The sequence below is a fragment of the Dermochelys coriacea genome, chromosome 18 (assembly GCF_009764565.3).
Source record: "Dermochelys coriacea isolate rDerCor1 chromosome 18, rDerCor1.pri.v4, whole genome shotgun sequence".
Classification (NCBI taxonomy): Eukaryota; Metazoa; Chordata; order Testudines; family Dermochelyidae; genus Dermochelys; species Dermochelys coriacea.
In genome coordinates, this window is record NC_050085.1 from 23,389,875 (window position 1) to 23,406,996 (window position 17,122).

The following is a 17,122-nucleotide window of genomic DNA, read 5'->3' on the forward strand; positions in this document are numbered from 1 at the left end:
GGCTCTGCAATCACAGCCGCCAATTCCTTCAGCACTCTCGGATGCAATTCGTCCGGCCCCATGGACTTGTGCACGTCCAGCTTTTCTAAATAGTCCCTAACCACCTCTATCTCTACAGAGGGCTGGCCATCTCTTCCCCATTTTGTGTTGCCCAGCACAGCAGTCTGGGAGCTGACCTTGTTAGTGAAAACAGAGGCAAAAAAAGCATTGAGTACATTAGCTTTTTCCACATCCTCTGTCACTAGCTTGCCTCCCTCATTCAGTAAGGGGCCCACACTTTCCTTGGCTTTCTTCTTGTTGCCAACATACCTGAAGAAACCCTTCTTGTTACTCTTGACATCTCTTGCTAGCTGCAGCTCCAGGTGCGATTTGGCCCTCCTGATATCTTTCCTACATGCCCGAGCAATATTTTTATACTCTTCCCTGGTCATATGTCCAACCTTCCACTTCTTGTAAGCTTCTTTTTTATGTTTAAGATCCGCTAGGATTTCACCATTAAGCCAAGCTGGTCGCCTGCCATATTTACTATTCTTTCGACTCATCGGGATGGTTTGTCCCTGTAACCTCAACAGGGATTCCTTGAAATACAGCCAGCTCTCCTGGACTCCCTTCCCTTTCATGTTAGTCCCCCAGGGGATCCTGGCCATCTGTTCCCTGAGGGAGTCAAAGTCTGCTTTCCTGAAGTCCAGGGTCCGTATCCTGCTGCTTACCTTTCTTCCCTGCGTCAGGATCCTGAACTCAACCAACTCATGGTCACTGCCTCCCAGATTCCCATCCACTTTTGCTTCCCCCACTAATTCTACCCGGTTTGTGAGCAGCAGGTCAAGAAAAGCGCTCCCCCTAGTTGGCTCCCCTAGCACTTGCACCAGGAAATTGTCCCCTACGCTTTCCAAAAACTTCCTGGATTGTCTATGCACCGCTGTATTGCTCTCCCAGCAGATATCAGGAAAATTAAAGTCACCCATGAGAATCAGGGCATGCGATCTAGTAGCTTCCGTGAGTTGCCGGAAGAAAGCCTCATCCACCTCATCCCCCTGGTCCGGTGGTCTATAGCAGACTCCCACCATGACATCACTCTTGTTGCACACACTTCTAAACTTAATCCAGAGACACTCAGGTTTTTCCACAGTTTCGTACCGGAGCTCTGAGCAGTCATACTGCTCCCTTACATACAGTGCTACTCCCCCACCTTTTCTGCCCTGCCTGTCCTTCCTGAACAGTTTATAACCATCCATGACTGTACTCCAGTCATGTGAGTTATCCCACCAAGTCTCTGTTATTCCAATCACGTCATAATTCCTTGACATCACCAGGACCTCCAGTTCTCCCTGCTTGTTTCCAAGGCTTTGTGCATTTGTATATAAGCACTTGAGATAACCTGTTGATCGCCCCTCATTCCCAGTATGAGGCAGGAGCCCTCCCCTCACAGACCTTCCTGCCTGTGCTTCCTCCCGGTATCCCGCTTTCCCACTTACCTCAGGGCTTTGGTCTCCTTCCCCCGGTGAACCTAGTTTAAAGCCCTCCTCACTAGGTTAGCCAGCCTGCTGGCAAAGATGTTCTTCCCTCTCTTCGTAAGATGGAGCCCGTCTCTGCCCAGCACTCCTCCTTCATGGAACACCATCCCATGGTCAAAGAATCCAAAGCCTTCTCTCCGACACCACCTGCGTAGCCATTCGTTGACCTCCACGATTCGACGGTCCCTACCCAGGCCTTTTCCTTCCACGGGGAGGATGGACGAGAACACCACTTGCGCCTCCAACTCCTTTATCCTTCTTCCCAGAGCCACGTAGTCCGCAGTGATCCGCTCAAGGTCATTCTTGGCAGTATCATTGGTGCCCACGTGGAGAAGCAGGAAGGGGTAGCGATCCGAGGGCTTGATGAGTCTCGGCAGTCTCTCCGTCACATCACGAATCTTAGCCCCTGGCAAGCAGCAGACTTCTCGGTTTTCCCGGTCAGGGCGGCAGATAGATGACTCAGTCCCCCGGAGGAGAGAGTCCCCGACCACCACCACCCGCCTTCTCCTCTTGGGAGTGGTGGTCGTGGAACCCCCAACCTCAGGACATCGCATCTCATGCCTCCCAACCAGCGGAGTCTCCTTCCGCTTTCTCCCCCCAGACATATCATCTGGTCCACTCTCCGCATTGGTACCTGTGGAGAGAACATGAAAGCGGTTAGTTACCTGTGTCTGTGTTACTGGAACCCGGACATTCCGCTTACCTCTTCTGGAGGTCACATGTTGCCAAGCTTCTTCACTGGCCTCTTGGCTCCTCTGTGCAACCTGCTCTACATCTTTAGAGCTTTGTGCCCCTAGAAGGCTATCCTGAGTTTGGTCCAGAAAATCCTCAGTCTCTCGTATACAACGCAGGGTCGTTACCTGTTGCTCCAGACCTTCAATCTTCTCTTCCAATATGGAGACCAGCTTGCACTTTGTACAGACAAAGTCGCTTCTGTCCTGTGGAAGAAAGACAAACATGGCACATCCAGTGCAGGTCACAACAGCTGAATCCCCCCCTTCCATATCACCTACCTACTACGGAGCTTCCTCAGAGACGTTGGCAAGATGTAAGCCTCACTGGGCTCACTCCAGGCGAACTCCCAGGCAAACTCCTGCTGTGAGCTGCTCTGCTGTCCCCGCTGCTCCGCTGGTTAGCTGAACTAGTGTTTCTTCTGGGGTTTTGCCTTTATAATTCCAGTAGCTGAGATGTTCTTTTCAGATGTAAGATGCACTTGTTAATTTTGTTACATGTTTTCCATGCACACAGGGAAAGAGAGTGATTCTTATAAAACATATCTACAAAACTCTGCATAGCCTGGTTACCAGCACTGAAAACTACTCTATTATATCAAGTCCTTTATCCCAGGTCCTCTCTAACCTAGCCCTGATGCCAGAAGTTGAAAATTATGGGGATTACTTAAAAATTTTCTATAACCCAAAGTTAATGATTCTGGTCACTAGAGGCTGGGGAGGAGCAAGGGCCCTTCTGCCAGTGGGCCTCCCCTGGGCTCCAGCAGCATTTCTTCATGTCTGCCCCAGATAGGGTTGCCAACTCTGACTGAAGCTATTCCAGGAGATTTTTTTATTTCCAATATGATATAATGTCACTTTTCTTAAAATATCCTATTAAAATCTCCTGGATTGCTTTCAATAGTCGCCAGGAGATCGATGCTGATTCTGGGAGACTCCAGGCCAATCCTGGAGGCTTGGCAACATTAGCCCCAGGAGACCTGCTGAGCGCTGCCAGGCTCCCCTCCCCCAGACAACTGGGTCCCCGCAGAGCTCTCCCCTGCCCCTGCCCACTCGGCACTGGCCAGGGCAGGAAGTGCGTCTCCCAGCCGGGACTGGCCGTGTAGCTGCTGCATGGAGGAGGCACTGGGCATCCCCCACAGAGCAAGCTAGAGCTGCAGCTGTGATGACAGGAGCGTGGCTGAGGGGCCCCGGGTGGGGCAGTGCCTGTTGCGGCCTCCCTGCCCAGTAACAGGAGCGGGCCAGAGCCAAGCTGCAAGCTGCAGGCACCAGCTTCCCTGTGGACAGAGACGCTGAGAGGCACAGGCACCTACAGACCTGCAGGACAGACACACACATACACACAGATATCTACAGAGAGAGAGACAGATACTGACAGACACGCAGGGACCTACAGACACCCAGGACAGACTAACACACATAGGTACCTACAGACATGCAGGACAGACAGATGCACTGGCACCTATAGACACCCAGGACAGAGACATATAGGTACCTACAGAGACACCCATGTATCTACAGACATGAAGGACTAACAGATGCACAGGCACCTATAGACAACCAGGCATAGGCGCCGTCTCCATGGGGAAAAATTGGTGGGTGCTCTCCACCCACCGGCAGCCAAGCTCCCTGCCCCAGCTCACCTCCACCTCCTCCCCTGAGTGTGCCGTCCCCGCTTCTCCTCCCAGCGCTTGCCACCACAAAACAGCTGTTTTGCAGCGTAACAAGCTGTGGGAGGAGCAGGAACATGGCACACTCAGGGGAGGAGGTGCGGCCGGGATGGGGATTTGGGGAAGGAGAGCAATAGGGGCAGGGAGGGGGCAGAATTGGAGTGGGGACTTTGGGGAAGAGGTTGGAATGGGGACAGGGTAGGGGTGGAGGCAGGGGTGCGGGGGGCACGAGCACCCACCGGCACCAGGAGAAGTTGGCACCTATGCACCCAGGACAGATATGCACAGGTACCTACAGACACCCAGGACAGACACACACACAGGTACCTACAGACACACAGGATAAATACGCGTACATACAGACACAGAGAGGTATGGAGACACGCAGATGCAGGCACAAATACAAGGAGATAGGGGCATAAATAGACATAAGTACACACGTACACACACACACACGCAGAGGGATATCTTCTGTTGTTGTTTGCAGTGTTATAGCTGTGTTGGTCCCAGGATATTAGAGAGATGAGGTGAATGACACGTAACTAACCGCTTTCATGTTCTCTCCACAGGTACCAATGCGGAGAGTGGACCAGATGATATGTCTGGGGGGAGAAAGCGGAAGGAGACTCCGCTGGTTGGGAGGCATGAGATGCGATGTCCTGAGGTTGGGGGTTCCACGACCACCACTCCCAAGAGGAGAAGGCGGGTGGTGGTGGTCGGGGACTCTCTCCTCCGGGGGACTGAGTCATCTATCTGCCGCCCTGACCGGGAAAACCGAGAAGTCTGCTGCTTGCCAGGGGCTAAGATTCGTGATGTGACGGAGAGACTGCCGAGACTCATCAAGCCCTCGGATCGCTACCCCTTCCTGCTTCTCCACGTGGGCACCAATGATACTGCCAAGAATGACCTTGAGCGGATCACTGCGGACTACGTGGCTCTGGGAAGAAGGATAAAGGAGTTGGAGGCGCAAGTGGTGTTCTCGTCCATCCTCCCCGTGGAAGGAAAAGGCCTGGGTAGGGACCGTCGAATCGTGGAGGTCAACGAATGGCTACGCAGGTGGTGTCGGAGAGAAGGCTTTGGATTCTTTGACCATGGGATGGTGTTCCATGAAGGAGGAGTGCTGGGCAGAGACGGGCTCCATCTTACGAAGAGAGGGAAGAACATCTTTGCCAGCAGGCTGGCTAACCTAGTGAGGAGGGCTTTAAACTAGGTTCACCGGGGGAAGGAGACCAAAGCCCTGAGGTAAGTGGGAAAGCGGGATACCGGGAGGAAGCACAGGCAGGAATGTCTGTGAGGGGAGGGCTCCTGCCTCATACTGGGAATGAGGGGCGATCAACAGGTTATCTCAAGTGCTTATATACAAATGCACAAAGCCTTGGAAACAAGCAGGGAGAACTGGAGGTCCTGGTGATGTCAAGGAATTATGACGTGATTGGAATAACAGAGACTTGGTGGGATAACTCACATGACTGGAGTACAGTCATGGATGGTTATAAACTGTTCAGGAAGGACAGGCAGGGCAGAAAAGGTGGGGGAGTAGCACTGTATGTAAGGGAGCAGTATGACTGCTCAGAGCTCCGGTACGAAACTGTGGAAAAACCTGAGTGTCTCTGGATTAAGTTTAGAAGTGTGTGCAACAAGAGTGATGTCATGGTGGGAGTCTGCTATAGACCACCGGACCAGGGGGATGAGGTGGATGAGGCTTTCTTCCGGCAACTCACGGAAGCTACTAGATCGCATGCCCTGATTCTCATGGGTGACTTTAATTTTCCTGATATCTGCTGGGAGAGCAATACAGCGGTGCATAGACAATCCAGGAAGTTTTTGGAAAGCGTAGGGGACAATTTCCTGGTGCAAGTGCTAGGGGAGCCAACTAGGGGGAGCGCTTTTCTTGACCTGCTGCTCACAAACCGGGTAGAATTAGTGGGGGAAGCAAAAGTGGATGGGAATCTGGGAGGCAGTGACCATGAGTTGGTTGAGTTCAGGATCCTGACGCAGGGAAGAAAGGTAAGCAGCAGGATACGGACCCTGGACTTCAGGAAAGCAGACTTTGACTCCCTCAGGGAACAGATGGCCAGGATCCCCTGGGGGACTAACATGAAAGGGAAGGGAGTCCAGGAGAGCTGGCTGTATTTCAAGGAATCCCTGTTGAGGTTACAGGGACAAACCATCCCGATGAGTCGAAAGAATAGTAAATATGGCAGGCGACCAGCTTGGCTTAATGGTGAAATCCTAGCGGATCTTAAACATAAAAAAGAAGCTTACAAGAAGTGGAAGGTTGGACATATGACCAGGGAAGAGTATAAAAATATTGCTCGGGCATGTAGGAAAGATATCAGGAGGGCCAAATCGCACCTGGAGCTGCAGCTAGCAAGAGATGTCAAGAGTAACAAGAAGGGTTTCTTCAGGTATGTTGGCAACAAGAAGAAAGCCAAGGAAAGTGTGGGCCCCTTACTGAATGAGGGAGGCAAGCTAGTGACAGAGGATGTGGAAAAAGCTAATGTACTCAATGCTTTTTTTGCCTCTGTTTTCACTAACAAGGTCAGCTCCCAGACTGCTGTGCTGGGCAACACAAAATGGGGAAGAGATGGCCAGCCCTCTGTAGAGATAGAGGTGGTTAGGGACTATTTAGAAAAGCTGGACGTGCACAAGTCCATGGGGCCGGACGAATTGCATCCGAGAGTGCTGAAGGAATTGGCGGCTGTGATTGCAGAGCCCTTGGCCATTATCTTTGAAAACTCGTGGCGAACGGGGGAAGTCCCGGATGACTGGAAAAAGGCTAATGTAGTGCCCATCTTTAAAAAAGGGAAGAAGGAGGATCCTGGGAACTACAGGCCGGTCAGCCTCACCTCAGTCCCTGGAAAAATCATGGAGCAGGTCCTCAAAGAATCAATCCTGAAGCACTTAGAGGAGAGGAAAGTGATCAGGAACAGTCAGCATGGATTCACCAAGGGAAGGTCATGCCTGACTAATCTAATCGCCTTTTATGATGAGATTACTGGTTCTGTGGATGAAGGGAAAGCAGTGGATGTATTGTTTCTTGACTTTAGCAAAGCTTTTGACACGGTCTCCCACAGCATTCTTGTCAGCAAGTTAAGGAAGTATGGGCTGGATGAATGCACTATAAGGTGGGTAGAAAGCTGGCTAGATTGTCGGGCTCAACGGGTAGTGATCAATGGCTCCATGTCTAGTTGGCAGCCGGTGTCAAGTGGAGTGCCCCAGGGGTCGGTCCTGGGGCCCGTTTTGTTCAATATCTTCATAAATGATCTGGAGGATGGTGTGGATTGCACTCTCAGCAAATTTGCGGATGATACTAAACTGGGAGGAGTGGTAGATACGCTGGAGGGGAGGGATAGGATACAGAAGGACCTAGACAAATTGGAGGATTGGGCCAAAAGAAATCTAATGAGGTTCAATAAGGATAAGTGCAGGGTCCTGCACTTAGGATGGAAGAATCCAATGCACCGCTACAGACTAGGGACCGAATGGCTCGGCAGCAGTTCTGCGGAAAAGGACCTAGGGGTGACAGTGGACGAGAAGCTGGATATGAGTCAGCAGTGTGCCCTTGTTGCCAAGAAGGCCAATGGCATTTTGGGATGTATAAGTAGGGGCATAGCGAGCAGATCGAGGGACGTGATCGTTCCCCTCTATTCGACACTGGTGAGGCCTCATCTGGAGTACTGTGTCCAGTTTTGGGCCCCACACTACAGGAAGGATGTGGATAAATTGGAAAGAGTACAACGAAGGGCAACAAAAATGATTAGGGGTCTAGAGCACATGACTTATGAGGAGAGGCTGAGGGAGCTGGGATTGTTTAGTCTGCAGAAGAGAAGAATGAGGGGGGATTTGATAGCTGCTTTCAACTACCTGAAAGGGGGTTTCAAAGAGGATGGCTCTAGACTGTTCTCAATGGTAGCAGATGACAGAACGAGGAGTAATGGTCTCAAGTTGCAATGGGGGAGGTTTAGATTGGATATTAGGAAAAACTTTTTCACTAAGAGGGTGGTGAAACACTGGAATGCGTTACCTAGGGAGGTGGTAGAATCTCCTTCCTTAGAGGTTTTTAAGGTCAGGCTTGACAAAGCCCTGGCTGGGATGATTTAACTGGGACTTGGTCCTGCTTTGAGCAGGGGGTTGGACTAGATGACCTCTGGGGTCCCTTCCAACCCTGATATTCTATGATTCTATGATTCTATGATTCTATGAATGAGACTATCTTTTATTGGACCAAGTTCTGTTGGCAAGAGACACATTGGAGCCATGCAGAGCTCTTCTTCAGGTCTGGGAAAGGTAGTTCCAGCATCACAGCTAAATACACAAGGTGGAACAGATTGTTTAGCTTAATTAGTGACACATTTTGTAAGAGGTTTCAGAGTAGCAGCCGTGTTAGTCTGTATTCACAAAAAGAAAAGGAGTACTTGTGGCACCTTAGAGACTAACAAATGTATTTGAGCATAAGCTTTCGTGAGCTACAGCTCACTTCATCATCTGATGAAGTGAGCTGTAGCTCACGAAAGCTTATGCTCAAATAAATTTGTTAGGAAGTGAGCTGTAGCTCACGAAAACTTATGCTCATATAAATTTGTTAGGAAGTGAGCTGTAGCTCACGAAAACTTATGCTCAAATAAATTTGTTAGTCTCTAAGGTGCCACAAGTACTCTTTTTCATTTTATAAGAGAGCATTCAAGGTGAAATGGCCAGTTAACACCTTTGCACATATAGGACAAAAAAGGGAGGTTAGTGGGTTTCAGATTGGTGTACTAAACCAGTGTTTCTTAACCAGGGTTATATGCACCCTCGGGGGTACACAGAGGTCTTCTAGGGGGCATCTCATCTCATCTAGATATTTGCCTAGTTTTACAACAGACTATGTAAAAAAAACTGGTGAAATCAATACAAACTAAAATTTCATACAGTGACTTGTTTATACTATTTTAATACTATACACTGAAATGTTAGTGCAATATTTATATTCCAATTGATTTATTTTATAATTATATGGTAAAAACAAGAAAGTAAGCAATTTTTCAGTAAGAGTGTGCTGTGATACTTCTGTATTTTTATGTCTGATTTTGTAAGCAAGTAGTTTTTAAGTGAGGTGTAACTTGGGGGTGCATAAGAGAAATCAGATTCCTGAAAGGGGTACAGTAGTCCGGAAAGTTGAGAGCCACTGTACTAAACCATAAATCCAGTGTTGTGATTAAGTCTATGATTTTTAGTGTCTCTCAAAGATATGAATTTAAGCTCTGAGGTTCATCTTTTGATAGCATTATATAGGTTTCCTTTGAGGATGAGGACCAAGGGGTCAGATATGGAGTGATTACTTTGTGAAAAGTGTTCACCCATTGGTGATAGTGTTTTTGTCTTTTATCATTTTTCTGTGTGGGTGCATTTGAGAATATAGTAACTGTCTTGTTTCACCCACATAGCTGTTATCGGGACATTTAATGCACTGGATGAGGTACACCACATGTTGTGATAGGCATGCATAGGACCCATGGATCTCAAAGTGTGTTGTGAGGGGTGAGGATTGTCATAGCCCTGGAGATATGTCTGCAGGTTTTGCATCTGTTCTGGCAGAGTCTGGTGCCACTTTGAGTTGATGCGTCCCGGGCTATGGGGAGCTTCTTCTAATGATGAGCTTGGTGAGGTTGGGCAGTTGTTTGAAGGCCATGAGAGAGGGTTCAGGAAAGATTTTTTTCAGGAAGTGTTCCCCACCAAGTATCCATTTTCATTGTTTAATTATAGCCCATATGGGTTCCAGTGTGCATCGTAGGTGACAACTAGGGGTGTGCGGTTGGAGGGTTTTTTTTTTCCATGTGGAAGCCAGTTCTTGTGGAGCATTTGGGTGGCTCATTCCATAATGTGATCTGCTTCTCTGGTGGAAGGTCCTTGTTTGGTGAAGGTGGTTTTGGGTGTCTTAAGTTGTGTATTCTGCTGTTTCTGAGTGCCTGGGTGTAGCTAACAGATTTCTTGGTGTGTTTGGGGTGGTTACTGCATCTGTGAAGGTAACTCTGGTAATCGTGGGTTTCTTGTACATGGTTGTCTGTAGGGTTCCATTGCTGAAGCCAGTTGCGGTGTCCAGGAAGTTGATGATGGTATATCTGACCTCTCAGTCCTCATTATCAAAGGAAGCCTGCACAACACTATCAAAAGATAAGCCTGGGAGCTTAAATTCATAACTTTGCTAGACATTAAAAGCCGTAGATTTAATCAAGACACTGGATTTATGGTTTATTAAAGAAATCTGTTACACATTAATCCCACCCCCCTCTTGTCATATGACTGCAGAGTGTTAACTGACTACTTCACCTTCAATGGTCTCTTACAAAATGTGTTATCTACTTATGCTAAACAATCAGTTCCACCTTGTATATTTAGCTGCAACAACTTAGTACCTTTCCCAGACCAGAAGAAGAGCTCTGAGTAAGTTTAAAAGCTTGTCTCTTTCGCCAACAGAAGCTGGTCCTATAAAAGATATTACCTCACCTCTCTAATAGAGAGAGAGAGAGAGAGAGAGAGAGAGAGAGAGAGAGAGAGAGACAGAGCCTCAGTCTACATCTGTGTATCTATGTCTACACTACGCAGCTTTTAGCGACATGGTTGTGCCACTATAGCTGTGCCGCTAAATGGCACACCGTGTAGCCACTGTTTGTCGGCAAGAGAGTTCTCCTGCCGAAAAAAACCTTCTACCCCCAATGAGCAGCAGTAGCTTTGTCGTGAGGAGAGCGCTCCTGACAGAAACAGAGACACACAGACATTTCTAAGTGGCCTCAGCAGTTTTGCCCTCCTTTGGTAGTTACTTTCCTGGCCCTTTTAAAGCATGGCATTAATAATTCTGCCCCACCTTTAGATTTTCATTTGGAAATTGTGCAAACTCCATGATAAGGCTGCAGAATTTTGGGAAGAGTGAAGAACAGGATGGGAAAAATTCATGAGAACTGTGCAGGCTTTGTGGTTATATTTGTGATATGCCCTGCTTAATTGTTTGCAACTCTCTTTGGTTGCATCAGGTTTTGAACCTTTAATTGGTTTCATACTTGGAGTACTCTTCATGCCACAAGACAGAAGAGACTTTAACAATGGTGGATCTTTGTCATGCATTTGTTGTCAACACTCTGTCCATTATGTTGGCCCCTTTCACAGTAGTGTCAGAGTGCCAACCAAGATCAAGTTTCAGAGTAGCAACTGTGTTAGTCTGTAATTGCAAAAAGAAAAGGAGTACTGGTGGCAGAGGTGGAATGTACTGCACCCCATAAATGGCACTTCCTGGAGTAAGTGACTGGGGAGCAGTAAAACGAAGGGGGATTGACGAGGACCAGGCATGCTGAAGGCTCAGAGAGGAGCAGTTTCGGGGGGCAGTTAACCCCTGGGAGTGTGTGACCAGCAAGAAGGACTGTGCAGTAATGGGGTCCCCCTGGGGGCTGCGGTGAGCAGTCTCAGGGGCGGAGGAGCCTGCAGCTTGGCCCTGGGAGAGAGAAGGACTTTTGCAGTAACACAGTTCCCTTGGGGGTTGCAGCAAGCGGTCCCAGGGGCGGAGGAGTCTGCAGCTCGACTCTGGCAAAGAGGTGGTGACCTCGAGAAGGGCTGGCACACTAGCGGTTCTCCCTGGAAACCATGGGGAGCTGAGAGCACACAGGCCTGTGAGTCCACAACAACTTGGGAAGAGCAGAGTGATGGCCTGTCACCATCTCCTTAAGAAGGACATTGTAACCCTGTGCAAAAAGAGAGGGTTGCGCATTGGAAAGGTCACCAAAGCACAGTTAATCGTGCAGCTGGAGGAGGATGATCACTCTAAGGGGCAGATTCCTGACCCCAAATGGAGCTATAGCAGGATCTGGGAGCAGCTGGAGTAGTAGCCAGGCACCCCTAAGACTCCTGTCCTCGACCAGACGGGAGGTCTTCACGATCAGGTTCCCTATCGGGGGATAGGAGACGGACTGGATTGGAGCTGAGTCCGAGAGAGCAAGAGTACTGTGAGAGACAGCGAGAGTCCAGAAAGAGCTGCAGAAGCAGCAGCAGCATGAACTGGCGATGGTGGAGCGGAGAGACATAGGGAGTCTCCCAAGCGTAAGTGGGGATAGACCCCGGAGTGCCAGTTCTGCAGGGAACCTCGATACTAAATTGCTGCCCCTGGTTAAGGATGGGGGGGATGTGGATGCCAACCTCACTGCCTTTGAGCAGGCTGGAGATTTGAACCAGGGGGACCCAGCGGAACAGCCCCGGTGTCTAGCTCCCTTGCTGGGTCCCAAGGCCATAGCTAGATGGGTGTGGAGGTGGACAGGTTCCCACTCCTGATCCTAACCTATATGTCTGTGTGGAGCCTCCTGGGCTCAGGCCCCTCGGACCCCAGTGGGAGCGGAAGGTGATGGTCAATGGGGAAACATTTGTGGGGTGGCGAGATAACCAAGATATAGAACTTCAAGAATTCCATTGTTGTAGTCTTTCACCCAAGCTGCTTTTCAGCTTCAAATTCTCAACCAGTTCCTCTCTATTTGTTAGAATAAATCTAGAATAGCCTCTCCTCTAGTCACTTCCTCCAGTTTCTGTAACAAAAAGTTGTCTCCAAAACATTCCAAGAACTTGTTGGATAATCTGTGCCTTGCTATTTTATTTTTCCAGTGATCCCCATGATCAAAAGTAATGTTGATTTCTGATGTTCCCTCAGTTTATTGCTGCAGTAGATCAGGGGGCTCCCTATACAATATTTTCCTGCCTCACATGGCTGCAGTGAAAATAGAATAAAAATTGTGAAGATCTCAGATGATTTGGCAATGTGAGCCATATAAGAACCTTGGATAGACTAACATTTTCAGCTTTCAGTGCAAATATGCTGGGGCAACACTTTTTCTAAATTTACAATACTAGCCTGCTCTTGTGTAATATATTGCCATTGGCATCTCTGACACTGCCTGAAGTTATCTTTTAAAGAAAAAGAGCAGACCAGTAACATGCTTCTTTTGTCTTTGTAGACTGTCACTGTATTAATGCCAGAGGAGGTGCCTGAGAACTGTTAGCTGTAGAGACACAAAGTTGCAGCCCTGAAGATGACTGACGTTCAGATAGATTGTTCAGGAAGGTAAGGCTTGATGTTGCAGGGGGGAGGATTATTTTTACAAAGGTCTCCAAACTTAATGTTTATTCTTTACAAATTGATTCAGATTTGTGTGATTAGTAGAACTGTATTTACCAATAATGAAGCAAGAGTTCCAGGCAGTGGATATATCTAACTGGTCACCAAAATTCTGTACTGTGTGCGCATATGTATGTTTGAGTACATATGTGTCTGCACTGCTCCCTTTGTGTCCCAGGCTTCAATATTATGCTGCTTTCCTTCTCATTTTTATACTGTGGAATTGCAGAGGGGATGGCACAGATTTGGAGTGATGCCAGCGTGGGCTTTTTTGTTTGCTTTTAAAAATTGAACATATACTTAAATCCTGCTTCATGTAATTTATTAAATGGACTAAAAATAAGTTCCATGATGTGTTCTAGTTAATAAATGCCCATTCCCAGCTGCTCTAAGTGTAACACTATACAAAAGGGCAAACAGCCTTGGTAATTTTACCGTTAGTCTGTTTTTTTTACTCGCTTTAGTGAAGCCCTCAGTAGATCATGTCCTGCACTGCTTGAGCCCAAGAGGGTCAGAAGTTTTCCTATACAGTTTCAGGGAAGGCTAGAACCGTTTCTGCATAGTTCTCTTTCTATATGTGGGAGACACTGCCTAGTAGATTATCCCTAAATTTGACCTACATCTGATCTGAAAAAGGTCCTCTAGATTCTAAATATCTGATATTAAAATTACCCTATTATATGTCACTGAAAAACAAAAATCAGCCACTGAGATAGTAGTGAATCCTTCTAAAAATGCATTCTACTCTTTGTGCTGGCTCTTCAGCAGAAGTTAACTAGCAAACTTAGAGGCTCAGCTTCTATAGTTCTGGTGGCTCGAAGAGGCTGCACAGTGCAAAAAGGAATGTCTCTGAAAGAGAGATGTTCCAAAGAGATATGATGCACTGGCCTTACTGGATCCTAGATTTCCCAAGAAAAGTAGGGATTTCTCTGATCTGGGCTGGTCAGATGGTTATCCCCATTAGGATGCCTGTCTGGCCAACCCCCCAGGAGAAGCTCTCTGAGGATTCTAGTGGAGGTTATGCCAGAAGACCTGGTACCAGAGTGTGGTGGTGTTCCTCAAATATTGCCTCATAAGATCTGTCAGAGCTATAGGACGTGGCTTTGGTGCTCTGACCCAGCAGGCATGCAGATTACTTGAAAATGCATGAAATCTTGGTTGTTAATTGTTTCCCAAGTTAAAGCCATTTTGTAAAGATGCAAAGGTAGCTGGTAAATCCAGATATAATTCTCCATGAGAAGCAATCATTGCCAAATATTCTTTAATTATTTTAAGGCTAGTATGACATGTATAAATGCTCTAATGGTCTTGAGGTTATGTCCAAAGGCACAATCAGTGTCGCCAGTACTACACGCATGTCCAGTAATTATTCTTCACAAATAAATGTTAAAAGGCACCTATCAAACTTCTTTTAAAATTGCCCACTTCAAAGCAAATGATTGCTATAATCAGATTTACAGTGGTGGGCTCCTTGCCTCAGCAAGTGATGACATAGTGTGGATTTTCTGCTGTAGTAGCAGGTTAAAAAGCACAATAAACAGTGTGAGCTAAAGAAACAAAAGGGAGAGAAAATGAAGGGTAAAAAGCAATGGGGAACAGTAATAAAATTATTTTGATCTGAATCTTATCTGAACAAATCAGTTTGTTGAAATATCTTTAAAATGGCTGTAACTTTCCAGTGACCAGAGCTAGCATCTCACTGCCTTGGGGATGTGCTTGGCAAGGAGCTTTGATAAGAGATTTTTGTGATGGTGGTGATTTTGATTATCCATGTTAAATAAAATTTGTCCTTCCTAGAAACTCTGTGGGTTTCTACCATGAAGCATATCATCTGATAGTCTGAGAATAAGAGGAGGAACAGTGAAAGGCACCATATGTTTTCACTTTAGCCTTTATGGCCATTTGGGATATGAAAAAGTTATATTTTTCAAATCCTAATATAAAGTTTGTAATCATAACACTGCAAAATGTTCTTGTCTGGTGAGCTGTAGTTCTTGAAGGCAAATGGCCTGATGTATAGATTGTGCTGACATGTTCCTCTTGCAAGCTGATTAGGGAATTGAAATAATTTATTCTGGTCATGTGTATATGGTGAGATGCAGCTCTTTCCAGACAAATACAGCCATCAGCTAAGTAGGGAGAGCTACTATGTAGTGGTGTAAAAGAAAATCATCTTCTCTGGGAGCTTCACCCAAATCTTGTGGGGGAAGGATGACATCCAAGGTATTAAAGGTGCTCACTTACATTATGGTCTCCCGTATGCAGTAATTTTCACTGTTTTTGTTCCCCTCCAACCTCATATCCATTTCCTATCGGTGACCTTTCTCCAGGGGAAAAAACACTGAAAGGTGATACTTTAAGTAAAGTTAATTAATGTACGGACTTTGTTTATAACTTAAGTTGTAGCATTTCTATACATCTCCTTGATCATTTCCTTTGTGGTGAGTAACCTTATATTACAGTTTTGTAGCTATCTTCTGTGGTTGGGCCTAGTTCCAGCACATAATCTGGGGCATAACAGAAATTAATTGATTTACTTTTGGAAGACTTCATAAACTCATGTGGCCCTGGATAACATACATATGCTATATAGTCAAGTAATTATGTATAATTCTTTTCATTGTCAGCTCTCTAGCAGTCTCTTCTCTCCTGTATATCATCAGTCTTAAAGTCCTAGTGGAGTTTACGTTCGGATGGCCCTTTCTTCTCCTTCATCTGGTCCAGCAGCCCTTCTGTTACTTCCAGTTCTAAATTCAGTTTGTAATGGGGACTTACAGCCAGTAAATTGCATTAGCAGTCATAAGGTTTGCTTAGATGATGTTTTATTGCTGTTTTCTGGCTGATTGGCCACTACCCCTGCTGTCCCATAGGAGAGATAAGGACTGATTGTTTTCTACTTCACTTAAAACAAATCTCCTAAAATTGCACCATTTATTCTTGAAAGGCCACCTGTGCCACCTTGCAAATATTCTGCTTTGAATGCATCTACTTTTTGCATTTCCCCCATCCTCTTATTTTGAGTAGGGTTTGCCTGCAAACAGGATCCTTGTTTCCTTAAACTCTAGAGTATCTCCTGCTCATTCCCCTTAATGTGATAATGCCATTTTTGATGTCCCAGTTGTTTGTTATAGAAAGAATTTTGATAAGTCTGAGGAGTCTGAGTTCATGTGAGGAATATGCAGCAGGAGTGTTTGTTTAGCACAAGGCACATATTAAAATGTTAGGTTGTGTCTCGATTGGGCAATTAAAGGTTGCCCAACTTTATAAATATTATTTTGCCATATTTGTCAATAGAAATTGAATTCTAGCCTATCCTTCAAACTTTAGAATAATGCACACAAACAGGGCCTGGAAATCTGTCAGTATTTGGATATACTCTCCCTGGAGCAAGGGGAGTGGAGTGTTCTGTTTCCAGCAAGAGGGCAGTGCACAGAGCTCCTGAGCTTGACTGTCAAATTTTAATGCATCTGGGATACCAGGTTTGAGCACCAGACTTGGGGTTTCTCCAACTTAGGTCTTGTGGTGAAGCAAGAGCTTACTGTTGCAAGTTGCACATAGGACATCTTGTTTGAAGTACAGCTGTTTCCATGAAAGTATGTGGGAGATCAGGAATAGTCATTTTGATGAAAAGGAGTTCCTTGCTGCTCTGTATGCTGCTGTATATGCTTGCATATCATGTCAGAGGCATCTGTACCCTGGCTGACTGTTTAGAATATCCTGGCTTGTTTATCTTTTCTTTCTCTTTGAGCTGTGTAGCTGTTTGAAAGAATCTCTCTCCAAACAGCTTCCAGTTGTTCTTTGCCTGCCTGTTCTGTGCTTATTCCTGTTTTGATGAGAAGATGCCACTCTAAACCCACAGAGCAGTATTCAAAAATATTCCGTGAATGTACTTGTTTCACTTGTGGGGGAAGCATGGATTCTGACGACATACATAACAAATTATAAAATGAAAGAGCTAAACAAGTGGCTTTGAAGCTGTTGTTTTGCAGGGTTCAAATTCTCCTTAATTAAGTACCTCTCCTTAATGTCCAGGTACCCTTCTCCCAAACTGTAATCGTCCCTCACCCTGTCAGT